At 40.6% G+C, this 12,530-nt stretch overlaps 1 protein-coding gene across 3 annotated transcripts in view; it reads left to right on the top strand.

Moving 5' to 3' along the window:
* Window positions 1–1,653: 1,653 nt before the first annotated feature.
* The window catches only part of CAPN5 (calpain 5), an 84,132-nt gene continuing 73,255 nt past the window's right edge, over window positions 1,654–12,530 (top strand). For 2 of the 3 annotated variants that reach the window (XM_087895749.1, XM_087895746.1), the window contains exon 1: window positions 6,244–6,332. The gene's annotated coding sequence lies outside the window, so the exon portion shown is untranslated. Of the gene's footprint in view, window positions 1,671–6,243; window positions 6,333–12,530 lie in introns of those variants that run through there. The other variant, XM_087895748.1, reaches the window with a different exon arrangement.

The raw sequence follows: 12,530 nt of genomic DNA, 5'->3' as shown, positions 1-12,530 counted from the left end.
GCCATTTGTCTTGGAATGGTAGCGGGTTTCCTGCCCGAGCAGGGGGGTTGGACTAGAAGACCTCCAAGGTCCCCTCCAACTCTGGTATTCTGTTCCGTTCTGATTCATATTTATGACGGTCGCAGTGTCCCAAGGGTCATGTGATCCTTGGGACACTGGGGTTGGGCTAGGGGTTTTAAATTGGGGCGGCCGTTTAATTTAATGTATTTTTAATTATTTTAACTTTTATATTGTATGTTATTTTAATTCTCGGCTCTTCACCGCCCTGAGTCCCTTCGGGGAGAAGGGCAGGATATAAATTTAATAAATAATAATAATAATAATAATAATAATAATAATAATAATAATAATAATAATAATAATCCCCTTTTGCGACCTTCTGACAAGCAAAATCAATGGGGAAGCCAGATTCATTTAACAACCGTGTTCCTAACTTAACGACTGCAGAGATTCACTTGTGGCAAGAAATACCGTAAAATGGGACAATAATCCAGTGGTGAAATCTAAAATTTGTTACTACTGGTTCTGTGGCCATGGCTTGGTTGGTGGGGGTGGGTAATGTGACTGGGTGGGCGTGGCCATTTGTTTTTTTACTTTTAAAACCATTTTTTCTACAACCTCTTCGGCGAAGAGGTTGTAGAAAAAATGCTTTTAAAAGCCTCTGACGATCCCAGCTGAGCCGTGAGATCATCAGAGCCTTTTTTTTTACTTTTAAAAGCATTTTTTAAAAGTATTTTAAAAATTTTCAGGGTTGTTTTTGGTGTCATTGATCTGAACTTTGGAAATGGCCGTTCCAAAGAAGTGGCTCTGGTGACCTTCCAGAAACTTCTTATAATAAAGATTTTTTTTTCTAGAGAGTGTTTGGCAGATTGAATTTTAAAAGTTGTAGAAGCTCAAGGCTGCAATTCTTCACCCTGATCAGAATCTCTAGTGGCCAGGAGGGGGCAGTAGGAGATCCTTCATAGCTCTCTATACGGTGCCTTGCATCTTTTCTTTTCTTTTCTTTTCTTTTCTTTTCTTTTTCTTTCTTTTCTTTTCTCTTTTCTTTTCTTTTCTTTTTCTTTCTTTTTTTCTTTCTTTTTCTTTCTTTCTTCCCTCCATCCCTCTCTCCCTTCCTTCCCTTCTTCCCTTCCTTCCTTCTTTTCGTTCTTTCTTCTTTCCCTCCCTTTTTTCTTTCCTTCCAAAATCCACCTCATTTACTTACTTCTTCTCACTTTCTTTAGCTCTTCTTCCCTTCCTTCCTTCCTTCCTTCCTTCCCTTTTATCTCTCTCTTCCACCCATCTCCTTCTTTCCTTTCTCTCTCTCTTTTTCTGTCTTTCCTTCCACTTCTTTCCTTCTTTTGTTCCTCCCTCCCTCCCTCCCTCTTTATCTCTCTTTCCTTCTTTCACCCATCTCCTTCCTCTCTCTCTCACTCCTTTTCTTTTTCTTTTTTTCTGTCTCTTTCATTTTCCTTCCTCCCTCCTCTTCCTTCCTTCTTTCCCTTCTTTCCTTTCTCCCTCCCTCCCTCCCTCCCTCCCTCTGCCTTTTTGCTCATCTGTGATTATTCTGTTTTTTTGTTCAGGTGAGGAAATATCTCTGTAACAATGACCCAATGGCCAGGTAACTGAGCCAGACCCTCCTGCTTATCAGTGATCGTTGCGGGGTAAATACCAGGAGGAAGAAATATTAGGTATGTTTGCTGCCTTGAATTATTTATAAAAATAACTATAAAAATGAATAAATAATACTCACTGATTTTTTTTTTATTTGATTTATATGCCGCCCTTCTCCGGAGACTCAGGGCGGCTTACAATGCGTTAAGCAATAGCCTTCATCCTTTTTGTATATTTATACGAAGTCAGCTTATGGCCCCCACAAACTGGGTCCTCAATTTACCTACCTTAGAAAGGATGGAAGGCTGAGTCAACCTTGAGCCTGGGGAGATTCGAACTTACAGTAATTGCAGACAGCTGGTGTTAATCACAATGCTATCAGTCTGCTGAGCCACCAGGCCCCTTGGATTTGAACCTTATAACTTATCTTTCCTCCCACGAGTATACTTGGGAAAGTGTCTCATCCTGGAATTGTGGCGTTTCCTTCCGAGTAAACACCCAAAAACAGGACTGAGACGAAACTCACTTAAAATTGATTTTTTGCATTGCCAGCTTCTTAAATTCTAGACTTTTTGGTTGTTGTTGGTTGATTTCCTGCAAGAAAATGATAGTTTTCATGCCCCAAAAAGCAAGCATCTTTCCAAGCAGAATTTCTTCAAAACTATCTGGGAACGAGCGGGATTATTTTTCCCCAGTTAATTAGCAAATTCTGGGAATTGGAAGTCCACAAATTATTAAATTGCCAAGTTCAAGACCCCTGATGCCCAACGATGTTTTTCAAGCTTTGTGATTGTAAGATGTCTGAACTTCAACTCCCAGAATTGCCACCTTGGTGTGTAACACAATTTTTTTTTTTCGGAATCTCCCAAGTGTGAGATTTTAAAACATCCAAAATTTATACTCACTAATTCGACAGACAACTCTGATGTTGTCAAACGAAGAAGGTTTATTGAATTGGGTTTGCAAAGCCTTCACGTCCCTTCCTGGTGTGGACTGAAATCGTGAAGCACGCTTTTCAAGTTTCACACCATGCATTTATACATTTCCACACAATATACGTCACGCCTAAGATCCCTTACATTCTGTGTTTATGACAAACGTAATTACCCCTGTCTTGTTACAACAAGATCTGTTTTATCTTGTCTTTTACCATTTGTCCGGAGTGCGGGCTTACTTCCTTGAACATTCAGGTAGAGCTGACACACAGTGATTGTCTCTTTATCATTTGTGGTTTTTAATTTGGCCTTGCTACTGAGGCTTGCAGTAAGAGTTATTGACTTAAAGTCTTTTAGAATTCTTCTGATACATTTTATAAAAGACTAACTTTCCATCCATTCTCACATAAGTGAGCAGTAAATAAAAATTGCACGGTTCAAAAAATTGGCTTAAAAATTTAATTATTTTTTTTTTATTTCATTTATATGCCGCCCTTCTCTGGAGACTCAGGGCGGCTTACAATGCGTTAAGCAATAGCCTTCATCCTTTTGTATATTTATACAAAGTCAGCTTATTGCCCCCACAACTGGGTCCTCAATTTACCTCCCTTAGAAAGGATGGAAGGCTGAGTCAACCTTGAGCCTGGCGAGATTCGATCTTACTTTAATTGCAGACAGCTGGTGTTAAATTACAGTGCTCTGTCTGTTGAGCTATCCAGGCTCTATATTAACTATGGCATCCTCTTATAAAGAGAATATTTATAAGATGCGTTTATCGATGGCACCTACCTCCAGCAAGATTAGCTAAAATGTTCCCCGGGACATCTTCACAGTGCTGGAAATGTGGGCATAGCAATGGAACTTACTTCCACCAATGGTGGACATGCCCGCTAGCAGCTAAATATTGGATGAAAATACGGTGATGGTTATTTGAAATTACATACTGTAGAGTGGAACTGAAACTGGAAACTTTTTTGTTGGGGGTTAGACCCGCAAATATTGCATTGACTAAATGGTATTTGACGCTGCACATAATTACTGAAGGGAGACTGGCATTCGCACAAGAATGGAAGAACGAGGACTTACCAACAGACTCAAAAATAATTTATAAAATCATGGAATGTGCAGAGTCCGACAGACTTACAAAACTGATCAAGGGTAAAAGAGACTTAGACTTTTATGGTAGTTGGAATATGTGGTATGATTGGACCCAGAAACGATGGGAAAGACAAAGGATAATGTTGGATTATAATTATAGATGATGATTCATATTTATGATGGTTGCAACTTCCCAAGATCCCCTCTGGCGATCTTCTGAGAAGCCAAGTCAATGAGGAAGCCAGATTCAATTTAACGACACCACCATTCACTTATGGTAACTGCAGTGATTTATTTAACAACCGTCTTGCTTAGCCACAGATGCTTTGGCCCTAATTGTGTTTGTAAATCAAGCGCTACCTGTACTATGAATTTTTATTGTACTGTATATTTACCAATCCGAGAAAGTTGTCTAGGATATTTTAAGAGTACGTGATCAGTTATTAAAATTATTTATGCCTGTGATGAAGGGAACAATCATTTCTTGATCTGTTTTTCTGTTTCTTTAGCATATTCTTTTTTTCTTCTTTCCTATTTTCCACTTTTTTTTCCTTTTTATTCTTCCCCTTACGTTTCTTTTGTACGAACGTCCATCTTTTTCTTTGTAATTTTTCATAAAATTACTATTGAAACAAGATACAATCTCTACGGTTAATGGCTGTGTTTCTCTCAGTCCACAGTGCAACCAAAAGATAAGAAATGGCAGTTCAAACCACGATAAACTTTACTTCCCGGTGTGCCACAGATTAGAGGAAGGCAAATCCAACATAACATTAACCTGAAACTGCTTGGCAAATCATGCAAGCCATGTAAATAGGATTCCGCCTTGATTTCTCACAGCGATATCTCTACACCACCTCTTGTGCAATGAATATTTGAATACTTAAAACGCTTTTCTTCAATAGCGTCACTTTAGATCAGGAAACTAAAAGTGCTATTAGGCCTAAGGTTAAGTTCATTTCTAACCCCCACACAAGTTATGGGGATTCCCTGTTCATTTATTTGTGCACCACAACTCTCTTTGCAAACTCATGATGTGCAATCGGGTATTTGCAAAGAGAGTTGCAAAGCACCCAATCTATTCTAATTATTATTCTATTCTATTCTCTATTCTATTCTATTCTATTCTATTCTATTCTATTCTCTATTCTATTCTATTCTATTCTATTCTATTCTATTCTATCTTCTCTTCTCTTTTATCTTCTATCTTCTCTACTGTTCTATTCTAATTCTATTCTATATTCTCTTCTCTTCTATATTCTCTTCTATATTCTATATTCTTCTCTTCTCTTCTCTTTTCTCCTCTCTTCTCTTCTCTTCTCTTCTCTTCTACAACTAGACACAAGAACAGTTTTTCCCGAATGCCATCACTCTGCTAAACAAATACTTCCCTCAACACTGTCAAACTATTTACTAAATCTGCACTACTATTAATCTTCTTATCGTTCCCGCCACCCATCTCCTTCCACTTATGACTGTATGACTGTAATTTTGTTGCTTGTATCCTTAAGATTTATATTGATTGTTTCCTGGTATGATTCGATTGCTTCTTTGTACTCTGTGACTATCATTAAGTGTTGTCCCTTATGATTCTTGACAAATGTATCTTTTCTTTTTATGTACACTGAGAGCGTATGCACCAAAGAAAAATTCCTTGTGTGTCCAATCACACTTGGCCAATAAAGTATTCTATTTCTATTCCTATTCCCATTCCCATTCCCATTCCCTTTCCCTTTCCTATCCCATTCCATTCTATTTCTATTTCTATTTCTATTTCTATTTCTATTTCTATTTCTATTCTTCTTGTAATCTATTTTATTCTGTAATCTGTTCTGGATTCAGTATTCTATTCTATTCCTATTCCTATTCCTATTCCTATTCCTATTCCTATTCCTATTCTTATCCTATCCTATCCTATCCTATCCTATCCTATCCTATCCTATCCTATCCTATCCCATTTCTATTTCTATTTCTATTTCTATTTCTATTTCTATTCTTCTTGTAATCTATTTTATTCTGTAATCTGTTCTGGATTCAGTATTCTATTCTATTCCTATTCCTATTCCTATTCCTATTCTTATCCTATCCTATCCTATCCTATCCTATCCTATCCTATCCTATCCTATCCTATCCTATCCTATCCTATCCTATCTCATTTCTATTTCTATTTCTATTCTTCTTGTAATCTATTTTATTCTGTAATCTGTTCTGGATTCAGTATTCTATTCCTATTCCTATTCCTATCCTATTCTATTTCTATTCTTCTTGTAATCTACTTTATTCTGTAATCTGTTTTGGGTTCAGTATTCTATTCTATTCTATTCTATTCTATTCTATTCTATTCTATTCTATTCTATTCTATTCTATTCTATTCCCAATCCCAATCCCAATCCCAATCCCAATCCTATCCTATCCTATCCTATTTCTATTTCTATTTCTATTTCTATTTCTATTTCTATTCTTCTTGTAATCTATTTTATTCTGTAATCTGTTCTGGGTTCACTATCCTATCCTATCCTATTCTATTCTATTCTATTCTATTCTAATTAATTCCTTCCCTCCCACCCCACCCCCAGTGGAAAGAGACGCGCAAGCGCGGGCTCTCGCCCCTCCCTCTGAGCCAAGCCCCTCCCCTTTAAAAATTCACAGCTGGCGGTGGGAACTGTAAGGTGGCTGGGAGCCGGAGAGCGGCTGCTGGCGAGCGAGGTGAGGCTGGGGGGGGAGGCAAGGATCGCCGGAGCAGCGTCGGCCGTGGATGGGTGGGAGGCTTGCGGCGACCGCGGGCGCCGTCTTGCAAAGCCAGAGCTCCCCTCCGCCGTTCCCTGGTGCAGGAGACGCGGGTTTAAAAGCTCGCAGACCGATCGGGGTGTGTGTGTGTGTGTGTGTGTGTGTGTGTGTGCAGGGATCCCCGGAGATCTACTCGATCCTCCTCGCTTTCCTCCTCCTCCTCCCTTGCTTGCTTTTCTTGGGGGGGGGGTCTTTCATCTTGCAACAATGGGGTCTTTTCGTTGCTTCTTTTGAAGGGTCTTTGCTCCGGGCAGAGGTTGGTGCAATTGTGCAATGGTGGCTTGCAAAATCAGGGGCAATCTTGGTTTGCAAAGAAGCCACCTTGGGGCTTCCGGGGCAAAAAGAGGGTGGAGAGATCGCAGCTTGCAGGTGTAAGCGACCCGAGGCTAAAGAAAGAAAACGGGATTTGTGGGGGGGGGGAGAGAGACATTGGCTTCTGCCTTTAGTTTAAAGGAATATGTACCCCCCCCTTTTTTTTTAGCTTCCACTCTTCTCTTTGCCCCTTACTTTTTTTCATTCAAGTTTCTAGTCCCTGGGGCAAAGGAGGTGGGAATGGGGTGCTGTTTGGCCAGGAGGAACAAGGAACCTGTTGGAACTAGCCTCCTCCTCCTCCTCCTGAAGCAGCCTAATTCCAAGAAGTTTCTTCTGGCCAAACTCCTCTTTTCCACACACCCCTTTGCCCCAGGGACTAGAAACTTGAATGAAAAAGTAAGGAAAAGCCAAGAAGTCACTGGATTGGAGCTTGGGGGCGCAGTGGATTTAAGTGCTGTTAAAGTACTACTTAGCTGCCAGCTGACTGCAATTAGTGCGAGTTCAAATCTCACCAGGCTCAAGGTTGACTCAGCCTTCCATCCTTCCGAGGTAGGTAAAATGAGGACCCGGTTTGTGGGGGCAATAAGCTGATTTTGTATTAAAAAGAACACTGCTTGGGGGGGTGGCAAAACCCCTACTAAGCAGGTATATACAAAAAGTATGAAGGCTATTGCTTAACGCATTGTAAGCCGCCCTGAGTCTCCGGAGAAGGGCGGCATATAAATCGAACTAATAAATAAATAATTTTTTTTTTTAAAAAAAAAAGACCCCTTCCTTAAGCTTAGGTCTGGCTTGGGCTGGACTGATTAACAGTAACAGAGTTGGAAGGGACCTTGGAGGTCATTTAGTCCAACCCCCCGCTCACGCAGGAGATCTGCACTAGGGATTCGAACCGCCAAACTGCCCATCTTTCTGATCGACCAGCTCTTTGCACCAATGATAAACTGTGGTTTACGAACCCGTGGTAACCAGCTTTAGCCTTCACACTGTCTCTAAGCCCATAGCTGGAAAGTCACAATGGGGCTTGGTGCGTTGTGTGGAATCAGTTGTGGAGTTGTGTTTTGATGTTAAAACAGGGAGTGGAGTGCCTAACTTCCCAATTCAACTGTTTTTGTAACATAGTTCCTCTTCGACAAAGGCCATTGCTTCGTTGTTTCGTTTCTCTGCCCCTTCCCTAAAATCTTGCCAAGTTCCTAGAACTCATGAGATAAAATATCAAGGATGTAAATAAAAGTCTGTTTGAGCAGGGGAAGTTGGACTATAGAAAACCTCCGAAGTCCCTTCCGATTTTATTATTCTATGTTTTCAGCCTTGGCCACTTGAAGATGGGTGGACTTCAATTCCCAGAATTCCCCAGCCAGCTTTGCTCCCAGGGGAATTCTGGGAGTTGAAGTCCACTCATCTTCAAAATGGCCAAAGTTGAGAAACACTGATGTAGATAAGTGTTAATTATCACTGATGATAATTAAGAAAGACCTTGTAAAAGACTTGTCAATCAAAGGAATGGGAGGTTTTTACACAAAGGTTGGCTATTCAACTGTCAGGGATTCTGTTAGGGAATCCTGTATGCAAGGGGCTGGACTTGATGACCTTTGAGGTCCTTCCCACTCTTGAGTTTCTGGGAGAAATTTGAAAGAGCTTTGCCCAAAAAGTGGTGATGAAAAAAAAAATAGGATCAACCACTCCAGGTATCTGAAGCAGGTGAGAGAGAAAGGAAGATCAAAAGCTAATATCAATATGAAATATAAATAAATAAATTTTATTTTATTTCTGTTGGCAGATTCCAACAATGTTCTTTTCTTCAAAAAAATAAATAAATACTGGCCAAAGGGTGTGGTGGACTGTCCAATTTTTTAATAGATGTCTCTGTGCAGAAGCTGGACAGGGAATTTGATGGGCAGCCATTCAAATTTGATTCCTGTTGAGCAGAAGGGTGGATTAAATGGCCTCTCGGAACCCATTCGGGCTGAAGATTCTGTGTTTCTCAGGCATGCAATCTCTTCTGCATAAAACATCATATTTTGCATTGTTGAATGTGTCTTGGAAGAAGACGGCTGGTGGCACGAATAAATAGGGACACAATTTTGAATAAATTGGGGTTGAAATAGTGCTGCCTCATCCTGAGTTCGCTACAGAAAATCCTTGAGTTGGGACCAGAAGTTTTGACACTAGACAGGGTGGTTATTAAGTGAGCTATGCCTGATTTTACAACCGTTTTGCCATGGTTGTTAAGCGAATCGCTGCACTTAAGTGATTTATGTGCCTGTTAAGCGAGTCCACTTCCCCCATTGACTTTGTTTCAGTAAGTGAATCATCCGGACGTTAACCGAATCTTAATTTTCCCCAATTGATTTTGCTTGTCAGAAGCCAGCTGGGAAGTTCACAAATTGTGATTACAGGACTCCAGGATGTTGCAACCGTTGTGAATATATGTTGGTTTCCAAGCGCCCAAATTTTGGTCACGTGGCTGTGAGGATGAAGAATGGTCATAAGTGCGAGGACTGATGATAAACCCCTTTTTTTCAGTGCCGTTGTAACTTTGAATTGTCACTAAGCAAATAATTATAAGCCAAGGACTACCTGTGCACAGTATGGGGGCTAAAACTTAATTTTTCATTATTATTTTTTAATATAAATCAGCTAAACATATTTCTCTTGGTACATCAAACTCGGTGATAGTTTGTTGATGATACATGTAGGATGTGATGTGACATACAGCTAGTCTTCGACTTACGACCACAGTGGAGCCCAACATTTCTGTTGTTAAGTGAGACATAAGGGCCTTGGTAGTACAGTGGTTTAAAGCACCCTGTTATTAAGAACAGCTGCCTGCAATTACTGCAGGTTTGAATCTCGCCAAGGCTCAAGGTTGACTCAGCCTTCCATCCTTTCTAAGGTAGGTTAAATGAGGACCCAGATTGTGGGGGCAATAAGCTGACTTTGTATAAATATACAAAAGGATGAAGGCTATTGCTTAACGCATTGTAAGCCGCCCTGAGTCTCCGGAGAAGGGCGGCATATAAATCAAATTTAAAAAAAAATAAATTGTTAAGTGAGTTTTGCCCCATTTTACGACCTTTTTTGTCAGCGTCGGTAAGTGAATCACAGCAGTTGATAAGTCAGTAACCTGGTTGTTAAGTGAGTCTGGCTTCCCCATTGGCTTTGCTGGTTACAAGGTCGCAAAAGGGGATCACGTGATCTTAGGACACAAGCCACGGTCATAAGTATGAACCAGTTGCCAAGCATTTTGATTGCACAATCATGGGGATTTTGATCACACAATCATAGGGATGCTACAAAGCTGGTAACTGCGAAAAACGATCATAAATAACTTTTTTTCAGTCCTGTTGTAACTTTGAACTAAATCAGGAGTCAGCAACCTGCAGCTCTGGAGCCGCATGTGGCTCTTTCACCCCTCTGCTGCGGCTCCCTGTGACTCAAAATATGTGTCACAACCGCCAATGTGCAACACCCGCCGGCACGCGATTTATTGAGCTTTTCAACCCCCGGTAGGCCAACCGTGGATAAATCCAAGAAAAGAAAAGTTTCAGAAGAAAACAGAAGGTTTAATTCAACTACATTTGCTCGTTTTGTGGCTGCTCAAGAAATAGTCAGGCACGGGGAGGGTTTTGTGGCTCCCGGAGTTTTCTTTTCTGTGGGAAACGGGTCCAGATGGCTCTTTGAGTGTTTAAGGTTGCAGACCCCAGAACTAAATGAACTGCTGTAAGTGGAGGACTATCTGTAGTCCTTGGTTTTTCTGAAAACTTGACTTTCGTTAGGCTGGGTGAGCTTTTTTGCTTTCCCCTTGGTAAATCCAATTGTCATACAAACGACTTCACAGGTCAGCCCTGTATTTATGGCTGTGGCGTTCGATAAATATTTATGGCTTTAGTAATGGAACAGCAGGGAAATTTATTGTTCCAGCTTATCACATCACATTCAACCTAGTAGTTCCTAATCCTTATTTGTAAATCCTGCTCAGGACATTAGCTTGCAACTGAGAGAAATTGAGCTACAATCGGTGGTAGATTGTATTCAGTGGTATTTTTTATTTTATTTTATTTTATTTTATTTTATTTTATTTTATTTTATTTTATTTTATTTTATTTTATTTTATTTTATTTTATTTTATTTTATTATTTCATTTTATTTTATTTTATTATTTTATTTTATTTTATTATTTTATTTTATTTTATTATTTTATTTTATTTTATTATTTTATTTTATTTTATTTTATTTTATTTTATTTTATTTTATTTTATTTTATTATTTTATTATATTTTATTATATTTTATTTTATTATATTATTATTTATTTTATTTTATTATTTTATTTTATTTTTATACTGCCCTACTCCCGAAGGACTCAGGGCAGTGAACAGCCACAAGATAAAAATACATCATACAAAAGTTAAAAACCATTTAAAAGTACATTAAATAATTTTGGCCCAAAAAACGAATTTAAAAACACCCAATTTGTATAAAACTTAAAAACAAATTAAAAGGGAGAGTCAAGCCAGACCAGCCTGCTGGAATAAAAATGTTTTGAGGGCACGGCGGAAAGTGCGTAAATCTGGGATCCTCCATATCTCTGGGGGGAGCTCATTCCAGATGGCAGGTGCCCCCACAGAGAAGGCTCTCCCCCTGGGGGCCGCCAGTCGACTGTTTGGCTGACGGCACCCTGAGGAGGCCCTCTCTATGGGAGCGTACTGGTCGGTGAGAAGCTACTGGTGGCAGAAAGCGGTCTCGTAAGTACCCGGGTCCTAAGCTATGGAGCGCTCTAAAGGTGGTGACCAAAACCTTGAAGCACGCGGAAGACCACCGGGAGCCAGTGCAGCTCGCGCAGGAGGGGAGTCACATGGGAGCGTCACGTCGCTTCCATAACCACCCGCACGGCTGCATTCTGGACCAGCTGGAGCCTCCGGGTGCTCCTCAAGGGAAGCCCCATGTAGAGAACATTACAGTAGTCCAGGCGCGAGGTGACGAGGGCATGAGTGACCGTACGTAACGAGTCCCGATCCAGAAAGGGACGCAACTGGCGAATCCGGCGGACCTGATAAAAAGTCCGCCTGATTCTGCTGTATTCAGGCTGTTCGTACCGGTTCAGGCAAACCGGTAGTGGAGATTGCAGGTGGGTCCCCGCTCACCCTCCCCGGCTCTATGCCGTCCTATTTAGGCACGGTTTTGAAGCCGGGCGCATACGCGGAAGACGTGCGTGCGAGCAAAGTGCATGCGCGGAAGGCCGATAGCAATAAAATGTGAAACCCACCACTGGCTACAATCTTGAATTACAACCACCTGAGCTCAAAATTTCAGTGGCTAACTGGGTGTTGCTCCATTTTATGACCTTTCTTGCCACAGTTGTTAAGCGAACCACTGCCGTTGTTAAGTTAGTAACATGGTTGTTAAGTGAATCTAGCTTCTCCGTTTTTTATTTTTTGCTCGTCAGAAGGTCTCAAATGGGGATCGTGTGACTCCGGGATGCGACCGTCATAAATACGAGTCAGGTGCCAAGTATCTGGATTTTGATCATGTAACCATGGAGATGATGCAATGGGCATTAAGTATGAAAAACAGAAGTTTTTCAGTGCTGTTGTAACTTGGAACAGTCACTAAACGAATGGTTGTAGGACTACCTCTACAGGGAAAGGACTAATAGGATTAATCTAGATAGTTCTCAATTTACAACGGTCATGTGATTAAAATTTGGATGCTTGGCAACTATATTTATGACAGTCGCAGTGTCCCAGGGTCGTGTGATTCCCTTCTGCGACCTTCTGACAAGAAAAGTCAATAGGTAAGGTGG

Source organism: Pantherophis guttatus, chromosome 5 (assembly GCF_059756535.1).
Source record: "Pantherophis guttatus breed Tessera chromosome 5, ASM5975653v1, whole genome shotgun sequence".
NCBI lineage: Eukaryota > Metazoa > Chordata > Lepidosauria > Squamata > Colubridae > Pantherophis > Pantherophis guttatus.
The sequence above is the reverse complement of the archived record's forward strand: the minus strand, read 5'-3'. Positions and strand labels throughout refer to the sequence as shown.